This window comes from Plodia interpunctella, chromosome 22 (assembly GCF_027563975.2).
Source record: "Plodia interpunctella isolate USDA-ARS_2022_Savannah chromosome 22, ilPloInte3.2, whole genome shotgun sequence".
Lineage (NCBI taxonomy): Eukaryota > Metazoa > Arthropoda > Insecta > Lepidoptera > Pyralidae > Plodia > Plodia interpunctella.
In genome coordinates, this window is record NC_071315.1 from 5,797,643 (window position 1) to 5,820,072 (window position 22,430).

A 22,430-nucleotide genomic window follows, 5' to 3' on the forward strand; every position below is an offset into this window, starting at 1 on the left:
CGGTTCAGAGGCAAGCACTTTACCACGGCGCCACTGATATCGTCAAAAATATGTAATCAGAAATTTAGTTTGGATAAAAATATGTGTCAGTAATTCACTCGTGTGTGTGTTGCCTGTTCCAATAAAAATGTTATATTTTATTTCGTATTTCTACACAATTATAATGAATTATACAATCTGTTTTCTCTGCATTCTAATAAATTTCTGGAAAATATTTATGGCTCATCAGAAACGGTTCACAGCGCCATTAAATTTATTTCCCTGTACATTTTTATGGCTGTGACTCTCAGTTGAGTACTGCGCGGTTCTGATATTGTCCTTAATTCAATTTCTGTCGTGAGCCTACCTTTATTGTCGAAATTAACTCGATAATAATTGTGGCCTCTCGTCTGTGGGGGAAGCAAGTGTATTCATGAAGCATTTGTATGGAATGAAACGTAATAATTCATTGTGGAATACTTCCTGAACAAACATCATGCCTACGCGTCCACCTAAGTAGTCTCTCATCATGGCTGAGGGTCGTGGTCATTACGTGGAATGAAATACAACTACTTTCTCGGCACTAATATTGGTTGGTTTGCCTTTACCTTTGCATACAAAAGTTGATAATCAACCAGTGTGCAGGTTTCCTCACGATGTGTTTCTTCACGGGAAGCAAGCGATGGTCGATGGAAACTACTATACATGAGTCAGATTGTAAGTAGCAGTAAAGTAATATTTATATATTTTTCTACTACATATACTACAGAAAGTAAAAAATGGACGACTAAAACAAAGAATTTGCACAAGATTATAGTGTGTCCATTTAGAAACAAAAATTAAATGGAAATCTATAGACAACTAGACATGTTAAACTAATTATAATAATATCTCAATACTAATTATATCTAAAGGGATATGAGGATTTTTCAAGAAAAGGGAAATATTTTTTCTAGGAAAAAAAATTTTGGAGTAACAAAATAGTAAATTACTACCCTACACAAGTGTTACATAACAGTTACAGTATTTGTAAATTGTTTAGTAATAATATCTTAAATTTTTCAATCATACGCAAATAATTTCGTGGCTATTAAATTCATCTGGTGATGTTTTTGCAGGGGGAAATCCAAAAGGAAATCCAATAATAAACAGAACTTGCAACGGAAGTGCGGCGAGGAACATCAAAGCTTTGAGACACCTTTGAACAGGCGAGGAACAGAATAAATATTGTAGGTACATTCGCTGTTTTCGACCAATTGAAGGTGAAAATTTGACTGGATAATTTTAAAACTTATTAGTAGACAGAAATTTTAATTTCATTCCAACGTTGAACAAATAAGACATCTACACAAGACATGTAGATGATACAATAAAAAATATGTTCACATAGCACTAAACAACAGCCTGTTTCTAAACAATAAACTAAATTTTGCTATATTTTTTATTTTATATACATATTTTTTTTTGCTTTTATCGGGGCAAATTGCTAGATAAAGCATATAGTAGCATTTTAGTAGCTAGTTAAATTACCAGAGTCTAATAGTCTCACAACTTTTAAATTCGAGGGAATTAATCAGCCATTTAATGTTATTAACATCCTATTATTGTTTAAATAATTTTTTTTTTACGTTATAATTAGTTACTATTGATGTGTTATTCGCATATCTTCCAATTCTGTCTGGGGGTAACTAGTATTTTGTATAATTACGTTTTATTAATATCCTTATATTACCCTTCTAAAATCTAGATTTTTAGTATTGTTCGTCTGTTATTGTGCAAAAAATCAATTTAATAGAGTAAATTTCCGTATTACAAATATCTCCACTTTCAATCTATATAGATGATATTGTGACTTTAACAAGACTACCCAAGATCTTATTTGTGATGTTAATGCCCTGTCTACTCCATTAGGCCGCATTATCTTGTCTAAAAAAGAAACTGGAAGGAACTTCTGTTAATCGTATTATCATTACGTAATCTTTGTATTCCTGTTTATCGTTTCATGGTTTGTTTTGTGGCTTGGATAAAGCCGTTTTGTACTTTCTAATAGGCTGATTATGGGATTAGTGGCTTCTTCATCTTTAACCTTCTTTTATGGAAGTCGAGGAAGGAATTGAATTTAAACTGATTTTATGAGAAAAAAAAGAGGCTAATTCTATTAATTCAATTTTCTTAAACGCGAGTTGATATTATAAAATATGAACAAAATACACTTTCAAATTCTTCTACATTTTATTTTTAAATTAATATTGTTATGTAATACAACGTTTGTTTGTACTACAACAACAAAATTGACAGGAACCTTTAATGGGTCAACAAAATATCCTTGTTTATCTATAGACGGTGAGTTATTAAAACTTACCTTGGAAAACTTGTGTTGAATGCTAAATTGCACCGCACCTATTTAGATGTTATTTTTCGTTTGAAGACAACACGGTCTGACAATGCTCTGATATTTTTTTATACTATCAAGCAGGCAAACAGACATGTGCAGACTATGGGTAACTGCCAAACTAGGGGGTATCACAGCCACATTACCGACTTTATGTCGTAGGGACTTTTGTCTTACCCATCAGCAAGCACTGCTTTGGCGGCTAAAATAGATGAATGTACCTGTAGCAAACAATAGTACTGTTTTTCAAAACATAACAGTACTATGTTTTGAATTACACTGTACATTTTAATGTGCCATGGAATAATTTAATACAGAAATTGTACGAAGAGCCAAATATTTCCACTTGTAGTTATTAGTTATGTTGGGCTATTGAATCGATTCCATTGAAATCAATGGCCTGAATGGAATACATCGTTTATGTTAAGACTTGCTAATATTAGATGATATTCTCTCTGTAATGGCCCAAGCATGGGGCAGTATCCTCATAACACATGTAATTGATTTATGACATTATTACGTACGTTTTGTACATTTAGCTTTATATATATATATATAAATTATTGAAAATAGTCATATATATATATATATATGACTATTTTCAATAATTTTATTGGAAATACAACTTTTATTTTATTTATTCATTCAAATTCTGTAAATTCGATGTAAATTCGTCCTCCTAATTTTTAATATATGTATAAGACCTATATTTGTTAATTGACGTCCTTGGAGAAAAGGCTGCGGTGAAGTTTGTTGCGCCGCTTCTTCTTCACCTGCGCTTTGGAAGCCGACAGTAGACTTAGTTTAAGTAATTTTTTTGACGTCAATAAGTGATGTATATCATCCTAAATTGAATAAAGAATTTTGAATTTGAATTTGAAAAAATATATAGTCAACAGTATTCTCATCTAAGCGTTTTGTTGTTTTCTTGCTCAGAAATTGAGAATCAGAGCTCAGGATTCTATCTTCTATCTACTATTCAGAATTCTTTTAATCCAGCGTTGGAAATTTTATATGCTCGACTTCACGACTTTTCCACACTGATCCTTCATACTAGTATTTCACATTATCAGAAGAGATTAGGATTTATTATCGTACGATATCACTGCATATAGTAATGTAAGCATTGTCGATATCCGTTGTTGTATACAATCATGGCGTGGGGTTTGTATTATCTCCTTAATAATTAGGACGCGTGATGTGGCATATTGGATTTATTATTTAGTCAAGGGTGTGTTCACACTGCAGGTTTGGAACAATGCCTATGTGGGAATGATAATAAGCTATCTACAAGCGCATGAGCGCCTTTATAACAGCTAGGAGTCAGACAGATCAACGTCATCATGTGCAAATTTTCATATGTTCCATTGGGATCACAACCTGGTATTCACAACTAGTTGTGTTGTACTAGGAATTATCTAAATGTGAATAGTCTAATATTCGCAGAAGGTGACATAAAAATATTGTGTTCCGGTTGTCTGATGAGTGTTTGTCAGGTGGTACTGTGCCACAAGACCATACGTAACAAAGTGCTACAACAACATAGGTAACAAGTACAACGTGCTGGTGACACCGTGGACTTTAGGCAAGATTTTTATTTTCGAGTGTTTTAATTGCTAACACTGTTGTCAGATTTTATTTAGGTCGCACATGACTTTTACAATACGATTAGAGAACTATCAACCAGTGTTTCCTCACTATGTTTTCCTTCAGCGGAAGCAGGTGATGGTCTATGAAAATTTATTCTTCATGGCTGAAGGTCGTGGTTATTACGTGGAATGAAACACACACAACAACTTTCTTGGCATTATTAATGTGTGGTTTGCCATTGCCCTCTCCATTTCACACACAAGTTAATAAGAATCGACCAGTGTGCAGGTTTCCTCGATATTTTCCTTCACCAGAAGCAAGTGGTGGTCGATGAAAACTACTATACATGAGACAGATTGGAATACAAACTCAAGTGGCACAAGTAGGATTCAAACCTGGACTTGTCGATCACAGTGTCTTAACCACTTGACCATCACCGCTTTAACATTCATGGGCTGCGATGACTACGCACGATCAAAATATAAGACATGACGGTTTACCTACTTGGTACTTAATAAGTATAAAAAGAACCTGATGATCTTTGCATTTACTACAATAAGATATTAGTGAGCAACGGGCTTTATTGGCGTGGCATTGAATAGCAGATACTATAATTAACAGTTAGTCTTCTAATATTCTGTATTGTGTCTTGTAATCAGAGTAAATAGGATGGTATGATTGATTACTAATACAGGAATCGGTATCCCTGACGCTTTTGTCGTTAATCTTGGATCTAGGGTAGATAAGTAGACAGTTAACATTTAATAATCTTGATGACACAGAAACGGCTTTTCTTGGATTTAGGTACCCCTTCTGCCAGGACCAGGTGGAAGCGGCATAGCCAAGCATTTGAACCCTTTTGCAATTTATCGGTTTACGCAAAACCGGACTGTAAAAGTTAACGAATTGTGTTTGTGACAATTTGTTAATTTTTACAACAAAACATACCTATAAGTATTATTTTAAAGTAACCTCTTCTAAGACGGGGTTTGACATTTTTAACGAAAACTTGAACTCAAAACCGATTATTTTTAATTAGGTTTGTGGTATATTACTAGCGAGATTACGTGCCACATGACTGATGCTCCAACGTCTGTGCGCCTCGCCGTCTCGTAAACAACTGAGCGCTAACTCGCAGCGCTATGACTTAAATCACAGTAGTGGGGAGAAAGTGAATATAGACGTACAATAAAATGTTAAAGTAATAATTTACTTTACTTAATTTTCAAAATGTTTACTCATTTATTTAACCTTCAAGTGTCCTACTGCTGGTCAAAGCTCTCCCCTTACTTTTCCACCAGTCACGGGTATTTCAAATTTTTGGAGTGATTGAGTTTTCATCGAAAAAAATAATTCTCGCCTCATTGCGGGAGGCGAAAATTTTGTATGGAATTATTTGTTCATCGAATCGAAAAGTCTAAAAAGCATCGAAGGTATCTCATACATATTAAATGCTCTCATTCATCTCTTTGCACATAAAAATATTATAAAAATAAAAAAAATGGTGCGTCGAAAATATGCGAAAAACCTAAATACAATTTTTCGAATGTTCAAAGGATATTGACGGTGGTTTAAATTGAATGAAAGCTGAAATTTATCGGATTATGTCCTTTATTGAGGACAATAAAGTGCGTGTCATTTTTAGGACTTTCACGAAGGCATTTGAACATATTTTCAACCATATGTACATAATTACTACATCGTATAAAACAATGTCGCTTCCCTATGTACCTACCTATATGCTTAGTTAGTAGCTTTATTTTTCAAATTACGCAACATATTTTAATGCGGGTATTCGGTAATAGATATTATAGAGTATAGATATGTATAATAGAGTGATTCAAGAGAAAGGTTTATTAGTATAATTTGTTATTGTTTGTTATTGTTTTGAGCGAAGCGATGACGGCCCGATAGTAGCGAATAAGATAGGAGTATAAAATGATTACTAAATGTGATCAAAAGATTCCTTATAATATATAAGTACAAATCACACAGATTGAGCTAGCCCCAAAGTAAGTTCGAGACTTGTATTATGGGATACTAACTCAACAATACTATATTTTATAACAAATACATATATAGATAAACATCCAAGACCCGGGCCAATCAGAAAAAGATCATTTTCCATCATGACCTGACCGGGGATCGAACCCGGGACCTCTCGGTTCAGTGGCAAGAACTTTACCACTGCGCCACCGAGGTCGTTAATATTATTTGTTATTAATAATAATATTATTTATTATTGTATATATATTTATTTGTATTGTTTTAACTTTGTGTTTTGATGTGAGCAAAACTTCACATGTTATGTATACACTATATTGTCGGTCAGTTTGGTTAATTCGTAGAAACTATGTAATTTTCATGTGCATGTACCCACCCAACTTACTGTTTTGTGTACTTATGAATAGATAAAATTAAAAATTAAAAAAATCCAGAGTCTCATATAAAAAAATTATAAATTACGTGTTTTTTAAAATAAATTTGTGAAGTGCTTGTGAAAAAAAATCGACTCGAAAGTAAACGAAAGGATATTTTAATAATCAATGCCTATTTTATTTGGCTTCGTAACTAATCAGATTATGAATTCGATTTGTGGTTTTTATAACAAATTTTATGATAAAAGAGATAAAAAAGGTTTATATTAAATATAAAATGGTGCGCCGTAAATTATTTAATGCGTCCAAAATGTATAATAACATAAAAAGGATACAGTTAGCAGGTGTGAGATAAATTACGATGTTATGCCTCAGGGCTTTGTTTCACCGCTTTCTGATAAAATATCATATTGTAATCTGACAGATAAACTAATTACTAAATAATTCCGCCTCAAGTGATTGGCCAGTTAGGATTGTCCAACATTTGTGTAACGCAATTGTACATGTAATACAGGACCTTCGGAACCTAACACGGGCACCAAGTTCTCCAAAATATATCTGTATAATATTACTCTGTTAGTATAATGTTAATTTAATACTTTTGTGGAGAAAAATTTATACTATTATACTATAAATTTGTTGACATACAGACTGAAAAAAACGTTCATCTTGTCCGTCCTAACCTATGGCGCCCAAACATGGTCACTAACTCTAGAGCAGCGGTTCAAGAAGATACGAGACATGGAGCGCAGCCTATCAGGTATTAAATTAACTGATCGAGTTCGAAACATTATGCTGTATTTCATCACAACACTGACAGATGTAGGAGAAACCGCGGCTAGGCTTAAGTGGAACTGAGCGGGTCATGTTTGCCGTATGCAGCCTGAGAGATGTGTCCACATTCTTACATCCTGGATTCCAACTGACCGGTACGGAAAGCGAGGTAGCTCTAGAACTAGACGCTCGGATGAGCTTAGGGCATTCGATAGACATTGGACAGAGAAGACCAAAGAAAGGGACACGTGGAAAAAGAGAATGGCATTTGGCCAGCAGATAGCATTAAAAAAATATGTATGACGGACACAGAAAACGAGGACCAGCCTAGGACGAGATGGCCGGATGAACTTTGATACTCCGACAACACATGGATGGGAAAGACTGGGATAGGGATACATAGAAAGAGTGTAGGCTTTTGCCCAGCAGTGGAACATGATATAGCTACTTTAAAAAAATATATCAGGTAAGTATACTTACCTTTTTATATATAAAAAGTTTGGCATATGTGAGTGAAATCGGTGTAAAGTTTATTTTCTCTTCAATTTCAAATTGATTCGCATTCTTTTCATTGTTATCAAGGTCAATTAAAATTCGTTTCGTAAGCACCCAACTAATTTATGAAAGAACTTTTTCAATACAATTCATAATAAGCTGAGAACTTACCGCGCCCGACGAACATAGGTACTAGGTACTTCAATTAAAACTAAAATTAGGAAAAGTTGCCAAATTGATACTCGAAAACGTGTTTTGAGTTCGTTCTTGACTGAATACGGACCAGGGTATATTTATTTATGTTTTGTTTGTTTATAACAATTTTATTGTACGAAAAATAATTGTAATGTACACAGTCAACAGAACATCAAGTGCATGACCTTCTATGGCGCGGCAATAGGAGCGAGTTTGCAATGAATTTGTGTAGGTTGATGTGCCGTTTAACTGTACAACGGCGGACTTATACCGTGACAAACCTTATAATTAACTGGAGATAGGATGACGGAACATTTGCATGTTAGCGGGTGAAAAACTAATGCGCTTTCACACGCAATGTAAGTGATATTCTGACACGATTGTTACTCTGTTGAATTGTTATGATTATTTTAGTCAACTAAAGTTTTGTTAAAATAGCCTGTTTCAGAAAATAATTTTAATACCATCTTGAATACAAATTTCCAAAATTCTTGATTACTTAGTTTATTGATCCTCGTAATAGTTCGATATTTACCATTACATAATATAAAAAAACGTAGTCCCTTCCCGCTGTCTGTCTCTATGTATGCTTAGATCTTTGAAACTACTTGCTACGGTTTTTTTAAAATAGACATAGTAATTTAAGGGTAAAGTTTATGTATTTATGATGTATAATATTGCATCCGTGCGAAGCCGGTTAAGTTCGCTAGTAATATTAATAAAATCACTTTATTGCCATAAATACTTATAAATACACAATTATTTGTGTTATTTCAAAAAGCATTAATTTTGACAAGAGCATCGTTCACTGAACATAAGTGTAATTTAAAACAATATACTGAATACGATCTGATTTCATTTTGATTCAACATTCGCGATCGAGTGACAGCGAAATAGGGTTGTGACAACATCGATTTTTCAGGAAATTTGTTTTATAATGTCACTAGATTTTACCCTAGTCTTCGCCAGCGTAAATCTCCGACGCGAACAATTATTTTTCCGGGATGAAAATTCATTTGTCATTCTCCATGTTTGAAGTTAAACTACATGAATGCAATATTTCAAGAAGACTGGATCGTAGAGCTTGAGAGAGATAACAGACAAACTTTTACTTTTGCATTTGTATCTCCAAATCAACTTGGGGCGCCGCGAACTTAGACCACGCGAAAACAATAAATTTTGGATGACATTTTACAAAATTGTGGAAATTTCAAAAACGACTCAATAGATTTTGTTGCATCACGAATTTAAAAATTTTATTGACAGATTCTACATACCTTTTAAATTTCATCAAAATCAGATCAGTTACAAATGTATACAATTGTAATACATACAAAAAAAATATTTAAAATATTTTTGCCCCAAGGTGATTTGTAGACCTCGCTCGCTTTGCTTGTTCGGTCAATAATCTGTACTGATGCCAATTATACGAATGATTGGTTTTGTAAACGAGTCCTTCCTAAAGGATATTAACTGACGGATCATATTGACAGCGCGGCCGCAGCGGTCGAAACGCTCTAGGAAGCACTCATAAGTAGAATCGATACCAAAAAAATCGATGATAAAATGTAACGGCTTGTAACAGCACTAGCAATTACCTTAATATGGCTGTTTACCATATTTTTAATTACGTATGGTTATTTCATTACTTATTTTTTAAATGTTATTGTTTACTAGCTATTGCGCGCGGCTTCACCCGCGTAAATTATAATAATATATTCGTTACGGATATACTCCCTACATACTGACCTTGACGTTATTTTTATCGATTAATGTAATAAATTACAAAAATTGATAATTAATAAAATCAGTACCCAAACAACAAATGTAATTGTGCTTTAAAAAGCATAATATCTAATATTTAAAGATAATGATTTTCCCATATGTTAGTCCGGTTCAAGCTGTTTGAAACTTAAAACAGCCTTTTTCCCGTCTCCGTAATTATCAATGACAAATCGTCGTTTGGTAACTTTCGTTGAAAAAACTTGTCTTCAACAAAGAGGAATTTCTGTTTTTATCGCTAAATCCTGGACGGAAAACGGGACGAAACGGAACAAAAAGCTCCCTCTAAAGCATTCAGATGGATTCAATGCCTTTTGTTTTTATTTTTAAGTATAGGCACAGATTTTATAATACTTAGTATGTTTTTATAATACTTAGTATTGTATGGGTTTCTCATCAGCTTTTTAATTAAAATAGTCGTTGAACCGCGACTTCGTCAGTGTAGAATAGTTGCTTCTAACAGCATAATTGTCAATCATAACCTATTTTGATATACCTTTTGACTATGTATTACATTATGTACTTTTATATATTATTAGAAAAAAAAAACATTGTAAGAAACAATAATGGTAAGCCGATCTGGCATGATAGGGACCAACACTGTTCAAATGAGTTTCTTTCGGCATTTCTTCTCAGCAGTGGTCGTTCCGAAATGCCAGTAGTTTGTAGCTTGTGAGAAATAACTATAAATATAAAGATTGACGAGAAAAAGTGCCTGTGAAGGTCTAATTTCTGATTTGAATTTTTGAATAATTGCTAATTTCTAAGACCAATAATGTTGTGTGATAGACATAATTTTCATCTAATCCGTCCAGTAGATTTTGCGTGAAAGTGTAATAAACACACACATACATCCTCACAAACTTTTGCACTTACAATATTTTGGCTAAAAAAAATATATTGCCATATCTGCAATCTATTCTAATACATTTCATTTGATTCCAAAAAACTATAAAATGTTCTTAATTTAAAATAAATACAGGTTGACTGTTTAATCAATAGTGGCAAATTTTAATTAAATAAGTAGCATTTAATTAAATTTACCTTTGTCTTTCTAGGTAATTTATAATATTTAGACTAGGCCATGCCAATTGATTAAGAGTGTGTATTTCTGTAACCTAGATTGGCCTAGGCTAAATTGGTTTATCCTATCGGGCTTAAAACTTACTAGGTAGTTTAGTCTAGGTTATACTTACCAGTATATCCTATAGCATGTAGGAAAAAATAGTTTAGCTTTGGCAAAACTGGAATCGGGTAAAAATATACAATACAACCCCGCGATATCTCAAAAAATTTGCTGTTTAATACCTAACTTGAGGAAAATTTATGGATCACCTGAATATTCTTTTACGGTTCCGTGGTTACTCCCATACTATAAGTTGTTCAGTATCATAAACTGAGCATGTAGAAAAAAAATTGCCAATGATTAAAAAATTACCATGTTTAAAATTAAAAATAAACATTTAACTGACTTATTCAATCAATACTTATTATAAATAAATAAGAAAATAAATAAATATATTAGGACGAATCACACAGATTGAGCTAGCCCCAAAGTAAGTTCGAGACTTGTGTTATGGGATACTAACTCAACGATACTATATTTATATAACAAATACATTATATAGATAAACATCCAAGACCCGGGCCAATCATAAAAATATCATTTTCCATCATGACCCCACCGGGGTTCGAACCCGGGACCTCTCGGTTTAGTGGCAAGAACCTTACCAATCTTCCTGTAAGCTCCACAATATTATCTAGCATCGGAGACATGCGCATAAGCGCAATATCACTTGTATATAAATTTCTTTTATTAAAAGTTTTTAGTGATTAAAGATTTTCCTGACAAATATTCCACACTTATACACGTATGTATAAGTACTATACTAGCTGCACCTCGGGGTTTCGCTCCAGTAGGAATTTCGGGATAAATAGTACCCTATGTGTTATTCAAGGTTATATTCTACCCGTGTACCAAATTTCATAGCAATCGGTACAGTGGATTTTTTGGAAAACGGAACGGTTTTGCGGGAAAAACCAATAATATTATATTTTTTTAGTTTTTGGAAGCATTGTGAGAGGTATTTCCTATTCAATATAATTTAGTGAGTCACTCTGACTGATGTACCCATAAAATAGTTTTCATTGTCCACTATTTTGATTTCGGTAAAGGAGAACGTCGTGGAGAACTTCACCACTACCACATTTAGAATTGACATCTACTCATAAAATTATCTGTTTTCTTATGTTCAATATCATTGATCCAAAGAAGGACGAAACATAACGTATTTATTCAATAACGCGCAATATATTGCTCAAAATTGGTGCGCGCTTTTCTTATAAAATGACGCGTAGTTCGTGAAATTTCCGGAAAAACATAATTATAATCACATTCACGGTATAGTAAAAAACAAATTTATCTATTTAGTGTAAATCTATGTATTGCAAAGGAATAAAAATTCTACTCAACTATGCAACATAGACATGGTAGACTATAGAGTCTACCATGATAGCACGTTGTAGGAGCGAAGAAATTTAGTTCTATACTGCTTATCGCGCGCGGTGCATGTCTGTTCGCGACGAAACGGCGCGTTCGAAATTCGAAAAAGTTTTGTTCCATTTGAAATCTGTTACCGGCCTGTATTTCGAATAAAATTCTGTCTTTCAGTTCTCTGACGATTTTTTCAAATCGATTATTTTTTTATTTTATCAAAAGAGTGTAATCAAATTTAAAAAATATATTGTGCGTGTTAATGATGTGTGAATGTGTTTATAAATGTGAATTGTGATTGGTAATTAGTGTTTTGCAGTTCATTGAGAAATATTTGAATCGCTGCCAGAGTTAAATGTGAGTATTAAAAATATTAAAACATTGTAAGTACGCGTCCAATCGATTTTAGATTTACGATTATTTCGAAACGTGCGTGCCGCGACGACTGCCGCAGATCACGTACAGCACGTTTTTTTATCACACAATTTTTTGACCAAACACTTAACAGAAAAAATGTTTTTCTTTTTTATTTGAGCGATTGTAGTTCAAATAAAATTATCAATTCATTTTATTTAATCATATTGCGTCGTTCACTCATTTGCATTTTACATGTTTGTTAATAATAAAAAAATATGTTTCAGTTTATTATTAAATTTCAATGAAACTATAATAATTATAATAAGTAATTAAAAACCTTATCTTGAAATGAAATATAAACCTCAGGTAACTATCTTTTAAAACTTCATCAAGTAAATAACTGTTAATTATTTTCTTAAATTTTTTTTTTACATTATACCATATTAAATAATTTTGAAGAGTTTAACCGTTTGATCACAGGTGGTGGTGGTGTGTGGTCGCATAGGGAATAACGCAAAATTACATTACAATTATAATGTCACGTACAGAAAACATGAAATTTCTACAAATTTCATTCTCATTCTATTTTTAAGCGAAGCACGCGACCGCAATTTCTGCTTTTAAAATTATTAGTTCCGTTTCTTTGAGTTGCCATCTGGGATCGATAATATAGGTATCGATAAACGATGAATCGACGTTTGTTGTATTTGTGTTGAAAATAGATACTCTAGCAGCCCATGTCGGCTTCGCACGGGCCAAAAATAATGCAAATTGGTGAAAATCTCGTTAAAATCCGTAGTTTTTGAGTTTCGACGAGAGAGAGACGACGCGACAGAAGACTTTTTGTTTTATAATAAAGAAAAACAATTTATTTGGCACCACACAATTAGCACAACAATCTTATACGTATTATATGAAAAGTGGAATATGTACCAAATTGGTTTCCGCTCAGCATATGTCACGGTGTTAACCACGACGCTGGTCTTCCGCGGACACTATTAAAAAAAAAAACATTAAAATTATAATAATATCTATCTATATATGGATTATAGGTATAGTATATTGATAATTCCGAAAATAGGTAGCTATATTAAAAAAAATCTACTAATCTGAATGATATTTCCTTGTCGCCAACATTAATCTAGCCGCCATCTTGATTGGCCTGGCCGTATTATGGCCGTAAAGCATTAAGTGTCAAGAATACGTCAAGTTCTCAAGTTCAAATGTTCTTCGCGCCTTTTTTGTTTATTTTCATAATAACCCCACGATAGTTCGTAATATCCCCTGTAAAAAAAAATATGTGTGCTTGCCCCTGAACCGGAAGGTCCCGGGTTCGATCCCCGGTCGGGTCATGTTGGAAAATGATCTTTTTATGATTGGTCCGTGTCTTGAATGTTCATCTATATATGTATTTGCTATAAAATATGATACGTTGAGTTCCCTGATCCCTAACAAAAGACTCGAACTTACAGTGGGGCTAGCTCAATCTGTGTGTTTGATTTGTCCTAATATTTATTTATTTATTATACAATGAAAAAGACACATAAAAAGATAATAATGTTGATATTTTATTCAAGTGATGATGTAACATGTGAGCTTTATATTCATAATTTTTTTAACGCCATGTATTATTATCATATTATTGCAATAACTATCCTATTTCAATGTAGAAACAGCCCAAGTTACATCTATTAATACACCGTTATTGAAATAACAATTCTATGTTTATTTAGAAATAGTCCGACCTAATGTCAACCCTCCTTGGGGATGCTATTGTTGCCTATCAGCTGCCATCCACAGGAGAATATGGAGTGGTCCTATTCTAAAGCGGGATTTAATTAAAACGTCGAGACGAAGATTATCAAACGTCATTGATTGAATATCAAGGGTAAAATCTTTGAATTCGTGAATTAATTTGCTGTTTAGAAAACTTTAATAAATAATTGCACAAATACTAGTGAACCGGCTTCGCACTAGGGAATTAATTGTCTAAATAACAGCGAAAACAAAAACTGCCTCAAATCCGTTAAAAAATAAAATAAATTAGAACATTGGGACCAAATTACTCGATTTGGTCCCAATGTTCTAAACATTGTGTTATGGGTTACTAACGCAATGATACTATATTATATAACATATACATATACTGAAAAACATCATCTTGATCTGACCGGGGATCGAACCCGGGACCTCCAGTGTAGCAGTTCAATATGATGACCATTAGGTAGGCCACGAAGGTCGTTGTATACCGCTGCGTGATATAAAAGAAGATAGCTTAGTAACATATATCTACCTATCTATTTATAGGTATATCAAATCATGACTGCCGCGCCATTATTAGTATTTTTCCCGTTTTTATTTCCTTACAGAAAATCCACTTTCTCAAAACTTGTGTAACTTATTCGAAGATAAAATTGATGGAAATACGATGAAATACGATGGAGCTCAAAATACGCACTTTATTTTTCTTTTTTTTTTTTTTACTTCGATGTTTTCATACTTATGACGAATAACAGATTTTATTTCTTCTGTTAAATTTATGCATATAAATTTTCATTGATCAAGCGAGCAAAGCGAGCAATGTCTACAAATCAACTTGGGGCAAAAATATTTTTTTTGTATGTATTTGTAACGCGATAACTTTCTAGCCGTTGGTCTGATTAAGATGAAATTTAAATGTTATGTAGGATCTGTCAATAGAAATTTGAAGTTCGTGGGGCAACAATATAGGTTAATTCGTTTTTAAATTACAATTCGTTTTTAATTAACAACTTTTCTTAAAAATTATTGTGTTCGTGGGGTCTGAGTTCGCAGCGAACACCTAGAGCTAATGTTATACAATAAGTGAAAGTCTCTCTGTCACGTTTACACGGTTTAATGATGAGCCGCTTTTGATGAACTTGCAAATGATCCACAATGGGGCCGTGTGGTGGGCACACTCCTTTTCCATACTCCTTTTTGTCAGAAGGTCGGTCAGCGGTGACGTTTCAATGGCCTAATGGTGACGACACAGAAAAAGCGAATCATTATTGATACATGACAAATAGCCTAAGCTATTTATTAACAAAGTCGATATTGTTTATTGCACAGCCAATAATTTTGCAAAGGACAGTTATAATGGAAATTAATACTCTATGCGTCTAGAATAATAATTCCCGGAAATGGCGCGCATTTCTCATCGGGACATTTGGGACGTGGCTGAAGATCGTTATTAATCTAATATCCGAGGGCTTCTTCTCACTATCAAGTGGATTCGCAGTGAGACGCAGCGAACCAATCACATTGCGCTGTGGTTGTCGTTGCGTCACAATGGCGCGATGTGATTGGTTTGCTGCGTCTCACTGCGAAGTGATTTGTAAATAACAAAGTCGCATTACGCACACTGCAAGAATAATAGTAATAAGTATTATTTAAAAAGTGGTAAGCCCTTCTGGTATGAAAAGAACCAATACTGTGTAAAAAAGTTTCTTTATTTATTCTCAGTAGGATCGTTCCGAAATGCTAGTAGTTTGTAGCCTTTGTAAGCTTGTTGTTTTCGGGTGGAATCTTGGAACTCAATTTTGAATTCAACTGCAATTTTGTACACAGTTTAGTTTGGATGATAACGCATTATTATGATAAGCATGACCTTATGGTGCAACCAAGAATGGCTCCCGACGAGGAAAACTTCTGAACTCTTCTATACTTAAACCGAGTGTCTTGTTTGTGGTATAACAGCGACTAATTTCTAATGAATAGATGACGAAAAATAGATTGTGTTTTAAGAATATTTAAAAGGATTATCTCTAAAATATTCAGAATAATAATGGCAACGCTTTACGAATTTAAAATAAAGCAAATGTCATTGAAAACAAAATATCATTTTAAACATTTTTAACAAGTTTATTTGTTAGACAAATTAAAAAACAAAACGACTTTCAATATCCATTTCGCTACAACATTTGAACTGCTGAACCGATTATCATGAAACATGGCATAAACACATTCCGGATAAAATTATCTATGACACGAAAAATACTAAACGAAAATCGGTTCATCCATTTGCAAGCTACGAGGCTACAGACAGATACGTTAAACTTATAACACCCCTATTTTTTGCGCTTGGGGTCTGGGCATGTTGATGGAATATGCCTAATTAAAACTATACCTATTTCGAAATTTTTCATCGGTCGGTCTGTACAAAAAAAAACTTTATTTTCAACAAACAAAAGTGCCCGAGAAAAACTGCCAGAAACATTTGTTTTGGATTACTTCCTACACGGACTCAAGTAACAACATGATGCTCTTACCAAATCCTATAGTCGGAAGTGAGCAGGGAAGCTGCTGATCTCGCGTATAAATCAAGAAAAGTAACAGATAAATTATCAGACATATTCATAGAGATTTTTAGTGTAATTTTTTGACGAGCGATGTAGTCCCACCTAATATTATGCGATAGTAAGTTTGTTTGTTAACTCATCACTCGTTAATTACTAAACCATCATCTTCTTAAAATTTCAAAAGACATAGGATACTTACAACTATCATTCCGGAAAAATCTATTGTCCCCGTGGGATTTGCGAAAAACCTGTGTTCTATTGTAGGTGGCGCTAAATGAAATAAAAATAATAATGGCGACAGCGCCATCTAGCGTTTATTTTAAATGTGCCATTTTATTTCAACTATGCGAATCCTATTTTAATTTGTTACCTTCACCTGATCCATCATTTCTAGAAATCACTTAGATACTTAGATAATTTCTTAGGTTCATTTCGAAGCGGTGGTGGTGTAATGGTTAAGACGCCCGCCTGTGGATCGAAAGGTCTCAGGTTCGTATCCTACTCGCGTGCCATATGAATTTGTATACTAATCTGACTCATCATATATAGTAGTTTTCATAGACCACCACATGTTTCCGGTGAAGGAAAACCTCGTGAGGTAACCTGCACACTGGTTGACAGTTTAGTTCCCTAGTGTACGCGACTAGCTGCCACTAGATGGCGGTAAGTAGCCGTAAAAATCACGTCAGGTGCCTTTAGGCTTGAATTAAATCTAACACCAATTGGCAATAACACACTCGTCGATATTAATGATTATGATTTCTTAGGTACTTCTCTATCAATTAAAATAGATTAATTTAATTCAAATTTGCCATTTCAGCAACTACCTATATTCATCCTTATTTAGGTAAGTGTCTAATTGTAGGCATCAGATTTTCGGTCAAAGATATTTATTTGCGTTAACGACCACTATTAACTATAGCGGCCGAGACTAATGACGTCATTTGCCCATCGGCTACGGTCACCAATCAAAGTTTTTGCCACGCCCCGAGTCGCTTGACGCGTACGAAAATCGTGTTTTGAATCTGGCAATTTGAAATATTTAAAAATATAAATATTATATTTAGAAAAACAATTGGCCAAACTTTCGCGCCGTCAGTCACCTATATACCTCTTAAAGTTTATGCCTAAAAAAAATTCCATGTTTGATGGAATAGGTTCTCCTTAAAGTGAGTTGTTCGTTTAAGCAAAACGTTAACGCCCAACTGATGTAACCCACCCATAGAGACCTCAGAGTTTATAGCTATAATATTGTTGGAAAAAACACTATTAAAATAAGAAATTTACTCAAATACTTGTCATTTATTACACATAATAAGTTTTTTTTTTAGAAAAAATTTCATTTGTGACACAATCTTCATAATGCTATCAGAGAGATCTTATGGCATTAAATGTTAAATGTACAATAACAAAATAATATGTAGCCTTAGTACTTAGTATAATCACTAGCGCCATCTATAGTATACAAGGTAATGGTTGTATAACATTTATTATCTGTGCCTGTACTTCTAAATAAAAAAAAGACTTTCCAGTTGATTGAAACCTTTCACTGTATTTTTATTATTAAATGCGTTCATGTCCGGTGCAGTAAACCGTCAAGGAGTTGCCTCGTCGGGAGTTGTTCTCGGGTAAACCATTAGGTCAGGCCTATGATATGTAAACTAAACGTGTATACAACATTCATTCCTGGGTACACCATTCTGGTCCTCCTTATCGCAATAATACATTGTCAACCAAACTAAACATGTATACAAAATTTTAGCTCAATCGGTTGAAGATATCTGCTTCAAAATTGAGTTGCCAGATTCCATCCGAATAGACATAGCACATATGAACAAACATAGTTACATTGCAAGATTGCAAGATAAAAGCTATTTCTTTAATCTATGCTTGCAACTATCCGCAGAAACTCCTATTTCTATAATTTTAACAAATAATAGTTTGTTCGCCGCGAGCTTAGACCTCGGGAACACAATACATTTTTACAAAATTGTGAATATTTCAAAAACGACTAAAACGATTCTGATGCGCCACGAACTTAAAAATTCTATTGACAGATTCTACATACCTTTTAAATTCCATCAAAATTAGACCAACGGTTTGAAAGTTATCGCGTTACAAACATACATACAAAAAATGTATTTGTGCCCCAAGTCGAATGTTAGACCTTAATTATATTGACATTAAAAAAATTCTCTGTGTTCACGTTAATTTGTACGTTAAGGCTTCCCAATCCTACTCAACGTGCCACCGATAGGGAAAGGGTCAATGCGTGTCGGATTACGGTGTTAAGGGTTAAGAAATCCTTTTTATACAACCGGTTAATATCATGGAGCTTGGATTTTTTTGCTTTTTATTTATTTAGTACATGTTTCCCGGGGGTTCGCTCCCGTAGGAATTTTGAGATAAAACATAGCCTATAGCAATGTACCTTGCAATGCCTATGATAATGTACCTTTCTAATGGTGAGAGAATTTTTTAAATCGGTCCAGTAGTTTCGGAGATTACCCGCCTCAAACATACAGACTCACAAACGCTTACCTCTTTATAATAATAGTATAGATTATCAGAAAATAATAAAACATTAACTGTCCAATCCCAACGCGCAGATGTTGCGCCGTCTACTTCAGACGGCGCAACAAACTTCACCGCAACAGTCTCTTCAAAGGCGTCGATCGTGTAGGTATCATATCTAAACCAAAGATTAAGGTAAAATAAACTTAACATACAAATGCACATAATATAGTGTCATTATTTTAGTGACAAATATAATTCGATAAATTAATTACGTACATTTTGTAATGGGACTATAGTCCCATTAGACTATAGTCTCAAATGTGATATACCACATTTGAGCTAAACAACCTTTTAAGAAGTTAACGGTGCAACAATGAAACTTTGCATCAAAATTGTTTTAGTATATAATATTCAGAATTCCTCAAGCAAATATTGAAACATATCAAGAATGGTCGGTCGCACTGTCATTACAATTTTTCAAATTTGAACAAAGACAAGAATGATTTTTACTATATGACTTTACATTAATTACTCTGTACTGTTAGTAATGTCAATTTTATGAATGACTACTGATTTTGGAAATAATTCCTTCCTTAAGAAAATTGACTGATTGTAATGACCGCGCAGCCGCAGCGGTCGAAACGCTCTGCGAACCACCCGAATGGGTATTCATAAAATATCCAAAATGCCACAACAAATTTCCCAAATGTTGGAATATTCGGATACTTGGAGGTTCCAACATGGCCAGGAACATTGGAATTCAATTTCAAACTCGATGTGCCACGAAACACGTTAGGCACGGATCCATCGCTGCGGGCATGATGGGGTGGGCACTCCCAGCGTATTTGACGAATTGCCATAATCCATTTGAATCACACATAACCTTAATTGTCTTTACAAACAATTATTGTTTTTCACTATTTTATATACTATACTGGTTGTTGCCTGTGGTTCCTACCATAACCCGCATCACTGTTCAACTCTCCAATTAATTAACTGATGATTAAATGATGTTAAAGGAGGACAATCAAATAAAAACACCTTGATAAATAAACTTTCAATGTTTTTGCTAAAAATTAAATTTAAACTTGACACTTCGTCATATTCGGTCGCTGCGAACCCACCCTTTTTTTAAGGCTGGATCCGGGCCTCGCCTTCTGGTATGCAAAATTAGATGGCAAGTAAATCCAGAATATAATATTATTTGGCATAAGGTGGGTTTACATAAATTAAGCCCGATTTAAGATATAATAAGGATATCACTCATGTAAGTTTACTTGCTAAGTAAAATGTATAGCCGGCTTCTATTTGTAACGTACTAGATGTTGCCCGGGGCTTCGCTCCCGTGGGAATTTTGCGATAAAATATAGCATATAGCAATCTTCTAATGGTGAAAGAATATTTGAAATCGGTTCGGTAGTTTCGGAGACTACCCGGATCAAACACACAAACTCACAAACGCTTACCTCTTTATAATAATAGTATATATAGATAGGATAATAATATAAGTCGGACTTTCCTTAATTATTTAGAACACATACCGAGTGTTAATTAACTTTGACAACTCGTGAAATTTTTCGTTTTTTTTTATACGTAAAATATATTAGTTATTGACAGAACGTACTTTAACATAAAGGATGCATAATATTTTTACTAACTAACATATGATAAACGTAAAATAATAATTTATTGTCAATATCTCCTACTGAACTGATAAAACCTATACTAGATTTTAAGTTAGACCATCCGCTATATAACTGCGAAAAATGTATCAATTTCCATCTAGTAGCTTTTACCCTTTGCGCGAACAAACATAGCGCACTTAATGTTTTATTATATGGACATACTAGCTTTTGCCCGCGGCTACGCCAGCGTAAATTTCCCGTGAGACCAGTTATTTCTCCGGGATCTTAGTTACCCTATGTCCTTCTCCATACTTCAAACTACATGTATGCAAAATTTCAAGAAGATCGGTTGAGTAGATAGAGCGTGAAGTGGTAACACACATACTTACTTTCCCATTAATATTAGTTAGGATTTATAACTGCGTAATTCTTGGAATGGTTATTTTCTGTTAGCATTATACCTGACCCTAAAGCGACACAACTTAATTTGAAAGGGAAAAAGATTAGGATAGAATAATTTTCAAAAATTCTCGCCCCGAAATTAAATTTTAATCTCAAAGAATGAAATAAATCAGAAGTTAATGCGCGATCTTGCCAATTATTTCATTCCTTGCCTTTTATTATCATATTCTTTTAATGAGATAATATTTTTCACCGACTTTTCAATAAGTAAATAAGTGATAAAAACAATTGGTGTACTTACGTAACTAGCTAATTGTTCAAATTCAAATTAAAATTGATAATTCTTTTTTCAATTTAGGATGATATACGAGTACATCACTTATTGACGTCAACAAAATACTTAAACTAAGTCTACCGCCGACTTCCAAAGCGCAGGTGAAGAAGAAGCGGCGCAACAAACTTCACCGCAATATTTAAATCGAGAACACATTGTAATTTCTTCTTTTATCAGTGGCCAGTGTACTAAACATAAAACCTGGACACGAACTATAAATATACAATGTATAAGACCTACATTTGTTAATTGACGTCCTTGGAGAAAAGGCTGCGATGAAGTTTGTTGCGCCACTTCTTCTTCACCTGCGCTTTGGAAGTCGGCGGGAGACTTAGTTTAAGTAATTTTTTGACGTCAATAAGTGATGTATATCATCCTAAATTGAATAAAGAATTTTGAATTTGAATTTGAAAAAATATATAGTCAACAGTATTCTCATCTAAGCGTTTTGTTGTTTTCTTGCTCAGAAATTGAGAATCAGGGCTCAGGAAATACTAATAATATCATCGTAAATTGAATAAATAATTTTGAATTTGAATTTCCTACATCTATACTCGCCTACGGTGTTCGTGACACTTGTGCAAAGTATTGACAGTTGTACAGTGTATGTAGGATAACTTACACTATCAATGCCGGACTGCTACAGTGTAGCTCCAGAGTTCGAACCGCGGTCAGGTCAAAATGGAAAATGAACTTTTTTAGAATGACCTGGATCTTGGATGTTTATATATATATATATCTTTTGTGCCGACTTGATCGTGTGATTTGTCCATTCATATTTACTAATTTGTCTGTAT

At 33.8% G+C, this 22,430-nt stretch overlaps 1 protein-coding gene across 8 annotated transcripts in view; it reads left to right on the plus strand.

Moving 5' to 3' along the window:
• Positions 1-22,430, plus strand: part of LOC128679714 (orexin/Hypocretin receptor type 1-like) — a 128,030-nt gene that overhangs the window by 22,815 nt on the left and 82,785 nt on the right. For 2 of the 8 annotated variants that reach the window (XM_064436716.1, XM_064436711.1), the window contains exon 1: positions 12,115-12,436. The exons of 5 other annotated variants lie outside the window; for them this stretch is intronic. The gene's annotated coding sequence lies outside the window, so the exon portion shown is untranslated. Of the gene's footprint in view, positions 1-12,114; positions 12,437-22,430 lie in introns of those variants that run through there. One more of the 8 variants, XM_053762124.2, reaches the window with a different exon arrangement.